This window comes from Sceloporus undulatus, chromosome 1, assembly GCF_019175285.1.
Source record: "Sceloporus undulatus isolate JIND9_A2432 ecotype Alabama chromosome 1, SceUnd_v1.1, whole genome shotgun sequence".
In the NCBI taxonomy this organism is placed as follows: Eukaryota; Metazoa; Chordata; class Lepidosauria; order Squamata; family Phrynosomatidae; genus Sceloporus; species Sceloporus undulatus.
This window is the reverse complement of record NC_056522.1, coordinates 304,394,699-304,407,277: the sequence shown is the minus strand read 5'-3', so window position 1 is coordinate 304,407,277 and position 12,579 is coordinate 304,394,699. Positions and strand designations below refer to the sequence as shown.

Here is a 12,579-nt window from a genome sequence, read left to right as displayed (position 1 = left end):
AGCCCATTTTGAACATATATTTGTTACATTTGTAAATGGATAGCTCTTCTCAAGTGGAATGCCTTCTTTCAGGTTTATGTCTGTCAAACTAGCCTTGAGAATGAGCATCCAGATTTCAGCCAAACACATCTTGCTGAACCAAGCATCTTTAGCTTTATCAGCAGGAAGATCAGATACATTGTGACACTGAGATACATATCAAATCACAAGCCATATCTGCTTATGTAACCTATCATAAGATGCAATTAACACTGCAAGCTCCAAACACTTTGGACTGACCTCATTCTACAAAACATGACTCTAGTGAATCAGGCCTCAGCCACAACATTGTGACACTTTGACATAAACTGCTTATCATCCCAAAGAGATTTTCCAGTGGTGAGTTCATACACATATACTAACTGTAAGCATCAGTCACTATGTGCTGTGCTGAGTCACCAGGAACTCCGTATTAGTCCCCTCCTGCTGGTGCTATGTACTTTAGGTCCCATTTGGGAAAATCTGCCTCAGGTGGTCAACTGTGATTCACCACACTATGAAAGCTAATACTCTAGATGTGGATGACATTACACAATCCATTTTTACTAGGAAACCTTAGCATGATCCTTAGTTCAGTGTTCCTCTCAAAATATGCTTTCTGTTTCTTGCCAGCATTAAGATGGGCAGTAATTTAGCATATACAAATGCTACTCAAACCAAATGCCATTATTAACAGGTAGCAACATTCTCTTTTCACAATAGGAGAATGCAACAATTTTAAAGGCAAGGTTCAACTTCCTTTCACTCCTTTTCTATTACCCATGAGGTAATGCAAGGCAAGATGTAATAAAGCTAAAATATTGAATACATAGTAGTTTTCTTTTAACAATCTGATTTTTCATGCTTGTATTCTTACATGTATTCATATAAACTTTTCCAGTGTGCCACTTTAATGTGGTACCCAAAATGGCAGGGTCCTAGGAGGGTACCCACAATTAATATTCAGTAGGGGAATTTTAGTAGCTCTATTAAAAAGTAGCAAAGAGGTCTTGAGCAATTCAAAGCAGAGATTAAGCCCATGTATACCAATTCTGAGAAACAGAACTCCAGAGTGCAAGTTTCAAAATAGTTCTGTTTATGAGTCAAAGGTAACCAGCATTCACAAAAGAGACTCACTCAAGCACACATTCAAGAACTAACAAAATGAAAGGTGGTAGCAGAAAGTGATTTAAGGGATTACAGAAGGCAATACTGTACCAATTCCAGATGTAGAGCTCCACTCAGAGGATACAAGGAAGAGAAGTAGCTCAGCAAGCTGCCTGGGGGTGGTGATGTGGCCAGCAATGCTGAGGATTCAAGCATGAAACAGACAGAATGTCTGTCTGACCTCAAGTGAGACTGAATTGTTGATGCCTAAATAGGCATATTTATAGGGCAAAACCTGTCCTGAGGCAAAATTTGGGATTAAGGGGTAGCTTCCAGGAAAGAAGAAAGAGAAGGGAAGTTGTCAGTGGCTGGACACTCAGTGCAAATGTCCTTGGACAAAAGGAGTATCACTCCCAGTGGGAAGTGTATTTCAATTTCTCTTCACTTGCAAGCACAAGGTCTATCACCCACCATCACTCTTATCGGTGAAGGAATTATGCAGATTCCGATCTTGATTGATCTATCCTTGGGTTCCCCATACTGAGCTTCCCAGATCTCCTTATATGGTAAGAATATTTTTCCCACACTAAGGTGCTACATGTCTTAAACACCCCTTTTAATATCAGCTTGATATCAGAAAAGAGAGGGGGTGAAGGAGGGCTGGACCTTGGGGGAACAAATGGAGTAATGTTAGGTCATATTGCACAGTTATAGAACTCTGATCCCACTTTAACAGATACAACTGTTGTTTTGTGTGGTATTTAGAATTCTTTGCCATCAAGCTCAAGAGCCTCATCCCAGCACAAATCTCAGGATTCCGGTAGGGCTTTGTATTAGATGGTCCTATGGGCAGGGGTCACATATCAAGGATTTATCAACTAAAGGGTCTAAGGCTGGGTCAAAGGCTAAAGATGGTGGTGCATGGAGCCAAACTGCTTTTTGGGGATGTAGCCCCAGCAGATAAAGTGAGATCAAAGTGCTGTAATTCTGATGGCCCACATACATGGGGCCTGTGGTGGTGCAGTGGTAGGGGCATATCCTCCATTTGTCCCAATTTTGAGGGACAGCCTCAGTTAATCCTGTGCTGTTCCACTTTCACAGCTGTTTTTAAAATGTTCTGGCTTCTCTCCCCTTTCTTTTTCTTCCTTCATCCTCAGCTTACTTCAACTGTTGCAAACTGAATTTAGAGTGCATATGTAGTTTCCATTCATTTAATCTAGCAGAAGAGATTCCTACTCAATACAGTTATGTAAACTCAGTACCAGTACTATTGTTTGCTTGAAACAATAGTTTTGTGTGCTCTTTGTGATCAATTTTTTGGTCCTCTTGTTCCCTGAATACAGACTTTTAATCATACCCTCATATGGCTCAGCCACTTGTATCCAATTTTCATCTGTGAGGTGTTCAAGGGATATAGGAGTAAAACACCCCTGGATGTGGCAACCATATGGATAACAATGCAGGAAGCATCATCTCTGTCAAGGGAAAAATCTGCTGTGCTAAGCTGCTCAGGAGTCAAGAGGATAACTTTCTTAGACATGGCTTTCTCTCTGCTGCACACTGTTCCAAAAATGCTTTACAGTGGCATAATGGAGTGTGGTGCCAATGTAGACTACCAAGACAATTCCAACTAAGATCTCTGCATGAATGCTATTGCATCTTTTGTTTCATAACAATTTTTTAACCAAACAGCAGAAATGTGATGTCTGTTATCCTTTTTTAGTTGCCCTTCAAGTGGGAAAACTGATGCTGAGCTAATAGTTTATGAGCTGGTCTCCAGCAGACACTGTGCAGACAGAGAGCTATCAGCTCTCAAGTAAAGCCACAAGAGCCCTCAATCTAGATGCAAAGAGCTGTCTTGCACATACAATTTGCCATCTAAAATTTATTCCTTATTCTGCCACAACCCAACTAATAGTAACTACAGGCATACATCTTTATTAATCATACTACTGGATCTTATGTAATTTGGAAAGTAAGCAGGCCTCATTAGTACTTGGATGGGAGATCACTAAGATATACCAGAGATTTCCAAGTAGGGCTAAGAAAAAATCCTGCCTGAAATTCTGGAGAGCAACTGCCAGTCAGAAGTCACAGTACTAGGCCAGATAGATGAATTAGCTTAGCAAAAGGCAACATCTTGTTTTCCTACAAATCACCACCACCACCACCAAGCTTTGGATCAATGCAATTGGAGAGAGCTGAAAAAACTGTGGAGGTCAGAAACATTTACAGTTTGAAATGTTCTTTGGTCTATTTCACTGTCTTTGGGGTATCCTTTAGATCAGGAAGCTTTCCAGATGTTGCTGGACTGCAACTCTGCCATTCTCCACCATTGGCTATGCTGGCTAGGACTGCTCAGTGTACCAGTCCAGAAACATCTGGAGAGACAGATGATTCCCATCCCTACTTCAGACAGAAGATGTTTTTCCAATCACTTGCTTATCCATATGCAGCTTCCACAGAGCTAGAAAATCTTTGAAACAACCCATCTCTATAGATCAGTGTGGGCAACTTTGGGGCTTCTAGATGTTTTTGACTGAGGTTCACATCAGCTGTAGCCAACATATGAGATTATGGGAGTTACAATATGACTGCATCTGATGGGTCACAAGTTGCACAGTTGTCTAGACGTTAGGGTAAGTACAAGCAAAAAAGACACATACCTTTAATAGTTTTCTGAGGAGAGAATTTTCTTTGGTATAGTTTGTGATTCAACTACTGAGGGTGCAGGAATCCCTCCCCAATTTGGCAATCCTAGCAAGGCTGATCACACAAGGTCTTTGTCATACAAACAATCCTCTCCCATGTGGTTGAATCATTTCAATGTTAGCCCAGCTTGGGGCTGGACAAGCAGCTCACATGTAACTTATCTAAAGGAGGCTTGGGCAACTATGTAGTACCTTCCAAATATTGCTGCACTACAACTCCCATTATTCCCACCCAGCATGATTTATTGGTGGTGATTATGGGAGCTGTACCAATAGCAGCTGGAAGTTCTTCTCTCCAGCTTAATTTAAAGCATTGGTTCTCAACATTTGTCCTCCCGAAGTTTTGGACTTCAGATCCCAGAATTCCTGAGCACTGGCCAAGATTTGTGTCAGGGATTTGTGGAAGATGACGTCCAAAATACCACTGTTCTAAAAAATATCTCATCCAAATAGTAGATTTCTTTCTAAAATACACATCTATGTTTGGATGCACACACAAAAGGAAAATGAAGCATTCTCTGTGGTGTACAAAAGTGGATGGGTGGAACAGTGTAAGTGCAAAAGTGTTTACAAGCTGAGAAGGAAACCATGTGTGATTTTGATGAATAAAAATTGAGCAGTAATTGTCTCTGCGGAGCAGTCCCAACGTTCAAATTACAGACTAAAAGGAGCCCTTTGTGTTCTGTTGGCAGTTCCTCTGGAGGTAGAAGTCAGCTGATTTGGCCACAAGAAGAGCCAAGAACCCATCAGAAAAGTACTCAGACACTAATTTTCCCTGTGTCGAAACTAGTTTCTTCTTTTCCATGACAGTGTCGCTTTTACAATTTCCAGTCGTCAATTCTCTGATGATACAGGAATCCAATATGAAAGGGAGGGTGAGTACCCTCTGCTTTTGGGAGGGGAAGGCAGCATGGAAGTGTTATTGGATTGCTATGTGAGCAGAAATGTATGCTGATTGCCTTTATAGAAGTGTTTATTGCCCATAAGTTATTTGCTATCTGGGTTATCTTTAAAGCACTAAAAAGGTACAAATGCTCATGGTTCATAGTTGAATTTCCATAAAATTTTTCAGTTCAGGTTTTGGAGCTGCTCCTCAACTTATACAACACTCCTCTTTGTATTACTGGTTCATCTGAGCAATATTTGAACTGGCAAGCGAGATGTGTGGGGGTGCAGTACAGAGGAGGCAAAATGAGGGCATTACCCCCCAAATAAGAATTCTGTCCTCCCAAACAAAAAAATCCTTCAGTCTCCAAATTTCTAATCCTGTAGTAACTTCAGGTGAACATTTAGAAATACATTTAGGCATTCAAAGGAAGAGGATTTTACTAGGGGTATATGAAATTGGGAAATACATGGATTCTAGGTGTGAATGATTTAAATGTCTTTGGGGGGATGCTCCTATTTTCCCTCTGAGTAGCTATACCCTGGTCATACTGAAATCGGCAACATATACCACATGTGTGCAAAGAAATCCAAGGCACAGTGTATGAAAGGAACTCTGAGATCTGCCATGTTGTATTTTCAACGCCTCAAAGCAAAGTCAAATGCCCTCTGAACAAATCTTGCCAAAAAAATAAAACAAAAAAACGCATGATAGTATCACCTCAGGGAAGCCATAGTTCAGAAATGACTTGAAGGCACAGAACAACAAAATAGTTATGTCAAAGAGGATGGGAGGGAATAGTCAAATAAGTACCTTTTCTAAGCAATGAGGCACTGACAAGAAGCCACAGAAACTTCAGCTGAAAACCTAGGCCACTATAGTTACTGTTTACATCCTATTGTAATTATATATAAACAATATTCTTTAATTTCTATCTGGCCTCACTATAGTCTTTCTTATTTGTCTATATTATCTAGCAAATGGATAATGACCATAATGCCCAAATATATAAATAAGTCATACACTATATAAGCAAGTAATGATAAGAATTACCTGTCACCTTATGTTAGGTAGATCACTGTAATTAAACAAGGGCAGCCTTTTCTATTCACTGGACCACACTAGCTGAAATAGAAACCATGGTTATATGCATGGATTGTTGGAGTTGAGAAGTCCCTAAATAGCCCTTTAACCCCTATTCTTATAATGTGTGATAGAAAAGAATTTATATAGGAGTCTAACAGGGATGTAGTTATGGGGTGGAGATGAGGTTATTGTCCCTCCAAATAAGAATTCTGCGCCCAATGATTTTTTGTTGTATTCCCCAAATTTCTAGAATCGCATAAGAGTATGGCATTGAAAATAATTCATACCTAGAACTCTGATATTTACTGTGTTTGCATCTCTTACTAATTTTGCCTGTCCCTTTTCTTTCCTCAACTTTATTTCTAAATATTCAAATGAAATTTTAAGTTACAGCAATGCTAGAAAAAAGACCAAAGAAAAATGCAGGGGTGAGGGATTCTTACGGGGAGGAATATCCTTCTTATGTCCTACTGTAGCCACACCTCTGGAGTTCAGTGTATTCAGAATACAGTATAACGATTTAATCCAGAATGTATTATCTATTCTTACAGTATATCTATACTTTCCATATTAGTTCTAGCATAGTGTACACTAGGAAGAAGTGTACACTGCCTGCCCTTGCAGTAGTTTCCATTTCCCTCAGTGACATAAATTTATGGAATTGTGCAATGCATTAAGTTAAAAGTGCAGAACCGAATCAAAATCAGGCAGCTAAAAATTCTGGCAGAGAACATGAAAATTCTCCCCCCCCCCCCCCCCGCCTCCAGTTCTATTGTCCCAAATATTTTGACTTGGGGAGTCAAACCCAACTACCTACTGGATTAAGTAGTTATTGTAGAGGAGTTTCTTTGCCCAACCATTTTACCTGGGGGAAGGAGAAAAACAGCAGTCTCTGTTTACAAATGTGAAATACTTTAAAAGCTACTGCCTGGGACCAGTCAACCCTGAATCCTGCTACTGAGTGTGTCTAGTAAAAAGAGCAATAGCCAAATGGAAAATGTGAGTCTGCTGGAATTATGTAAACAAGGATTATTTTGTTTTGAAATTATAAATCAAGCAATGCATGGAGTGGGGGTGTATAGGCTGCTGGCACTATGGTTAGGCAGAGTTATGGCCTTCAGTTGTGTTCACTCCCCCTGACAGCTCATTGCTAGCTTATGGGAGCAAAATGTTCTGTGATGTATCCAAAGATTTGGAATTGGAAGAAAACTTTTCTTTGCTTACGTTTCCCTATTTTAAGACAAGTTTTTCCCCAACTAAGTAAGCTCACTGCTTTTTAAAAAGCCCTCCAGAAAATAAGATGTACTTTCTTACAAGCAAATATAGTCATCCCTCCTTTCTCGTGGACTTGAGGTCCATGGTCTTGAATATTCATGGAGGGGTGACCTCTGTTATTTTCACTGGGGCATGCCTCCGTGGAGCACCCCCACATGCGCACGCAGGCACGTGCCCTATTCAAGCCTAAGGAGCTTGAATATTGGCAAGTCTCCATTTTCGCGGGAGGGTCCAGAATGGATCTTCCGTGAAAACGGTGGGCCGACAGTAAAACCTTTTCACTAGCAAATCACTGGCTTTGGCCAGTGCCGCTGGAATATTTTCAGAAATGACTTGGACGAAAGTATCAAATTTGCAGATGACATGGAGGTTCGTGGGTTAGCTAACACCATAGTTCTGATTGGCTGAAATGCTGGGCTGAGACCAAAAACAAAATAAAAGTGAGGAGAAATAAATGTATGGTTCTCCTTGATGTTATTTCAGTGGTCAAACACATATGTATATGACAAAACAGACCTGATTTGACACTAATACAGGTAAACAGGATCTGGGTGTATAAGTAGTCTGCTAGCTGAACATAAGCCAACATTGCCCAAAAAAAAGGAGGGGTATATAGTTGTAGCCTGCTGTAAACAGAAACTGTATAGAAATCACAGGACATACAGTGCTGTTAGGGGATTCTGTGAGCTGTGGTCCAAAAAGGTAACTTTTCAATCATCGATAAAGTCCATGCTAACTATGGATTATGGGTATTGTAGTCCAATGAGTAGATGTTCTAAGGTTTATTCTATTCAGTGCTCACTACACTGGAGGATGGTGTCCAGTTGTAGGAGACAGATTTTCAGAAGGATGATATGAAGAAGGCTGGGTCTGGAAACTGAGGCTGCATCTGCACTGAAGAAATAATCCGGTTTGCTTGGAACTGTAGTTTGTTGTGGCACCAGAGTAGAGCAGAGCTCTGGTGGCACAACAAACTACAATTCCCCTTATTCTATAGCATTGAGGCATAGCAGTAACAGTGGTGTCAAAGGAGGATATCACACGACTGAAAATGGAAGTATAATCCAGTGACATCCTCAATGGAATCATGCGTATTCACATTATTGCGTGAAAGGTTACCACACGCGATCGCTGGCAGTCCGAACGCACTCTGAACACAATCACTCGTCAATCCACAATTGAGTAGATTTGATGAACTAGCCAAGTCACAAACCCTACTCTTAGGCAACTTCGCACTCAGTGTGCTGTTCTTTGGTGTGATTTGCATGTCTCCTTTGGTTCTGGTCCCCCCCCCCATCTGGAAGGGGAGGGTTTCCCATGAAGCCACACTGCAATTCCGCTTCAATTTTGCTTCCGCTTGTCCTTCAGCATTGCTGGGGGGGGGGGGGCTGCTGCCTGCTAATTAAGAAGCATGGACTGGGAGCTATTGGATAACCATTATATTCATGTTTTAACATGACAAAAGTGAATATATGCTCATTTTAACATAAATAGAACATGTTCTTTCAACCATTCTTCCCCCTCCCCTCTAACTTCTTTTGTAAATTCTAGGGTTCCTTGGTTCCTCTCTCTCACTCGCTTAAATATGCTATGCTCCAGTCATCTGGAATCTCACTGAGCATGTGCAAGGGTACCAATTTGCAATTAAGAACCCACCGATGTGATGGCTTACTTTGCACAGAATCTGGTTCGCGTTCAGGGAGGCCATTACAGCGAATTTAAGGTGTGATAAGTAATCACATAATTGCGTGAATTTTCAAACTGACCTCGCTATCTTCTCTTTTGAAATTGAGAGCCTCTTGTCCCATTTGATAAACCTCATGGTAGACTATTTCTGTAGTGCTGATGCAGCCTGAGTTGTGTAAAGTATAGTTCAATAAGCAGGGGATGTTTAGTTTCTAAAGCAGCTGAGGGCAATTCCCTTTTCACACTCCAAAAAGAAATGACAAACTAATAATAATATTAATGCTTAGTCCTTCAAAATATTTGGGAGTGATCAAAGTTCTTTACATCCACTAACTCAGTAATAGCCAGATATTAGAAAAGTTACTTTTTGGGACTATGATGCCTCCTCCCTTTTAGCTCAAGTTGGAGTCATTTATCAGAATGGTTCTGGTTTGCAGATCTATTTAACTGGCATGAGAAGCAAGGAACTATTCCCAAAGCAGGGAACATAAAATCACACCTCCCTATAGGGTAAATGCCTGGATGTGTACTGAGGTTTGGAAGGGCAGGAAATAAGCATTTAAACAGTTCTGGGGGTACCTATCAAAGAAATGAGAAGTCTGGGATTCCTGTCCTCCACTCTAAAATTCAGTGAAAAGTCTGTGCTTTTCAGGGCACCAATTAAAAAACTTTTCTAAAAACTATTCTATTCTTGGTGTCAACTGACCTTGAATTGTCCCTGATTCATGGTGATCCTGTGGATGATACATCTCCAACCACCGCCACCCATCCTCAACTGCTCTGCTTAAGTCATGTAGATTCATGCCTATGACCTCCCTAATTGAGTCTACTCATGTGGTGTGTGGCCTTCCTCTCTTTCTACTATCCTCTGCCTTTCTTAGCATTCTTGTCTTTTCAATTGAGCCACACCTTCTCATGACGTGGCCAAAGTACGATAGCCACAGTTTCATCATCTTGGCTTCCAGGGAGAGTTCTGTTTGTCATTATGCCTACCCAGTCCTCAACCCTTCAGCTTAAACATTGGGGAATAACTATTTTACAAAAACACATAATGCTCTAATACCCTCCCTTGCAAGGAAATGGATACTGTGAAAGAAAGGAAGCCCAGTGAAATGAAAAGTGCAAAACAATGTAAAATAAAAATGAGTTACATTACTAAGGCAGTATTTAGTGTAATGTAATGTAAAGTGCTATAGTAAGATACCTCTTAATGTTATATAACAGCATTCACATGCAGCTGTAATAATAATTTCATCTCTGCTCTAGAATGTTCTTTACATCCCTGTTCTTATTCATCTGAACAAAAATTTCTGTTAATTTGGAGTTTTCCCCAAAGCATCCAGGTAATGAGAAATTTGTCAAGTGGATCAGTATTATTAGGCCCATACAGCATAGATGATAATGTATGCCATGCAAAGTACGTGATTCACCTACTCAAGACTTTACCAGTTTGCACCCTCAGCAGGACGTTTCGAAGCCTACCAGTTAATCAGGAAAGTCATTAGCACTGTAGAATAGCTTTTGTGTCCAAAGCAAAAAGCACCTTTGCTAGAGAACAGTAAATGCATGGCTGAGCTTTGGCAATAAATATGGGGTACCTGGATCAGGAGTAGGAAGCATTTGGCCCTCTACACCAATGGTACACAAACATTTCATCCTTGGAACCCCTATTACATCTACATGCAGATGTCATGCTCCCCACTCTACATAGTATATTAATAAAAATATTTTGTTTATTTAGTGTGCATATTTTCATCCACACACCCAGGTATATGCATATTTTAACATGGTATAAGGAAAGACCATCATTCAAATTAGAACAGTTTTACTTAAATAAATTCAATATTTAACTCAACACTTGTGTAAATTTTACACATAAAAAACTTGGAGATGAGAAGAAGGAGGAGGGATAGAACCTCCAAGTCTCATACCCACCTTGGAGCACTTTTAGCCCCTCCAGGAGCCCTGCCCCAGCATTTGAGAACCACTGCTCTACATGATATTGGACTGCAAATCCCTTCAACTAAAGCCAACATAGCTGAGGAGCTAAAGTCCATACCTAAAGCTAACAAAATGAATTTCAACATGGAGAAATGTAAGGTACTGCACTTAGGGCAGAAAAATGAAAAGCAGAGATATAGGATGAGGGACACCTGGCTGAACAAGACTACATGTGAAAGGGATCTAGGAGTCCAAGTAGACCACAAGTTGAACATGAGTCAACAGTGTGATCCGGCAGCTAACAAGGCCAATGCAATTTTAGACTGCATCACTAGACATATAGTGTCTAGATCAAGGGAAGTAATAGTCCCATTCTATTCTGCTCTGGCCAGGCCCCACCTGGAATATTGTGTCCAGTTCTGGACATCACAATTCAAAAAGCACATTGAGAAACTGGAGCGTGTTTTTTTTTTTTTTGTGGTTTTTTCAGGCTATGTGGCCATATTCTAGAAGATTTTTTTCCCTGACGTTTCACCAGCATCTGTGGCTGGCATCTTCAGAGAATGCTTGCCTGGAAAAAGTGGGTCTATATATACTGTGTGAGCCTGGGAATGCAGGAGTGATTTGCATGTGTATTGTTCTGTGCTGATGGCAGGCCTCAGGCTGGGATGCTAATGAAAAAGAGGATTAATTTCTGCTAACTGGTGATCATTATCTGCTAGGAAAGCCCCTGACACTGAATGGTTTCCCATTTGCATTTGCTGAGCCCTTATTTCGCTATTCCTCAGGACTGGTAGCCAAATTTTGTTCACTTTAAGGGTTTCTTCTTTCCGGTTGAAATTATCCAGATGTTTATGGATTTCAATGGCATTCCCAAGCTCACACAGTTCACATAGACCCACTTTTTCCAGGCAAGCATTCTCTGAAGATGCCAGCCACAGATGCTGGAGAAACATCAGGAAGAAAATCTTCTAGAACATGGCCACATAGCCTGAAAAACCCACAAAAGACCATGGATGCCGGCCATGAAAGCCTTCGACTTCACAAACTGGAGCGTGTCCAAAGGAGGGCAACTAAAATGGTGAAGGGTCTGAAAACCATGCCCTATGAGGAACGACTTAGGGAGCTGGGGATATTTAGCCTGGAGAAGAGATGATTAAGGGGTGATATGATAACCCTATTTAAATACTTGAAGGGATGTCACATTGAGGAGGGAGCTAGCTTGTTTTCTGATGCTCCAGAGACTTGGACCTGGAGCAATGGCTGCAAGCTACAAAAAAAGAGATTCCACCTCAACATTAGGAACAACTTCCTGACAGTAAGGGCTGTTCGACAGTGGAACACACTCCCTCAGAGTGTAGTGGAGTCTCCTTCTTTGGAGGTTTTTAAGCAGAGGCTGGATGGCCATCTGTCGGGGATGCTTTGATTGAGACTTCCTGCATGGCAGGGTGTTGGACTGGATGGCCTTTGCGGTCTCTTCCAACTCTATGATTCTGTTATTCTAATTGCCATGATTTTACAGAGACAGTCACAGTTAATCCTCTGCCATCCCACTTTTCAGCTTCATTTCAAATGTCATGGGCGCGTTACAGACCGCCCCTTTGGGGTGGCCTGTAGGCGCACCTTTCCCCGCCGGATCGGGGCCTCAGCATCCAGAGCGGCAGCCGCTGAGGCCCCGATCCGCCACTTTCCGGGCTGTGGGGAAGCGGCAAAAGGCCTCTTCCTCGCAGCCTGGAAAGGGGTGTCCTTGGGGCTTCAAGTCCCAAGGACACCCCGCAGCAGCGGGGAGAAGGAGAAAGGGGCCGTTTGGCCCCTTTCTCCTTTGGTCCACTGGGCGTAGCCGTCTGAAGGCTGCGCCCAGCGGACCAA

At 41.5% G+C, this 12,579-nt stretch overlaps 1 long non-coding RNA gene across 1 annotated transcript in view; it reads left to right on the top strand.

Annotated features, from left to right (window-relative positions):
- The first annotated feature begins 1,182 nt into the window (after nt 1-1,182).
- Nucleotides 1,183-12,579, top strand: part of LOC121916012 — a 29,063-nt gene continuing 17,666 nt past the window's right edge. The window contains exons 1-2 of the long non-coding RNA XR_006100789.1: nt 1,183-1,691; nt 4,647-4,711. This is a non-coding gene — a long non-coding RNA (uncharacterized LOC121916012). The remainder of the gene's footprint in view (nt 1,692-4,646; nt 4,712-12,579) is intronic.